The sequence below is a fragment of the Mandrillus leucophaeus genome, unplaced genomic scaffold, assembly GCF_000951045.1.
Source record: "Mandrillus leucophaeus isolate KB7577 unplaced genomic scaffold, Mleu.le_1.0 Scaffold6449, whole genome shotgun sequence".
NCBI lineage: Eukaryota > Metazoa > Chordata > Mammalia > Primates > Cercopithecidae > Mandrillus > Mandrillus leucophaeus.
In genome coordinates this window covers 1-771 of record NW_012106974.1, presented here as the reverse complement: position 1 = coordinate 771, position 771 = coordinate 1, and positions in this window count along the sequence as shown.

Sequence of the window (771 nt, the reverse complement as noted above, 5' to 3'; positions counted from 1 at the left end):
GTGTGTGTGTGTGTGTGTATTGGGGGATTTCAAATAAGAATCTTTCAATTTCAATTGAATCTATAATATGACTTGATATGGAGGCTAACTTCCTTGAAAAAACATCAACAACACAATAAACATTGATTAAGACCACTAACTCAAAATTATTCTATTAAAAATATATCACTATATCTAAAATATTATTTTAAATATACCTAATGCATTTTACTTTGAATAGCTGAAACTTACTCCCAATTTGGTTGTTATGTAAATGAAAACAATGCTTTCCTAAGTAATGCCTATTACTTTAAAAATTCTAATTTTCCAGAGACTTAAAAGACATATTGCTCCCCAAATTCTTATTCAAATGGATTTAAGCCTTAGATACGTTTCTCTTAGAACAGAGATGGGATGAAAAGTAAGCCAAAATATTAATGTAAAAATAATAAATCATCTGGATCGGATTTTTCTTTTTCTTTTCTTTTTTTGAGACGGAGTTTCACTCTGTTGCCCAGGCTGGAGTGCAATGACACGATCTCGGCTAACTGCAATCTCCATCTCCCAGGTTGAAGCAATTCTCCTGCCTCAGCCTCCAGAGTAGCAGGCACTACAGGCATGTGCCACCACACCTGGCTAATTTTTGTATTTTTAGTAGAGATGTTGTTTCGCCATGTTGGTCAGACTGGTCTCGATCTCCTGACCTAAGGCAATCCACCCACCTCGGCTTCCCAAAGTGCTGGGATTACAGGCGTGATTCAATGTGCCTTGCCTAGCTTTCCAGGTTCCACA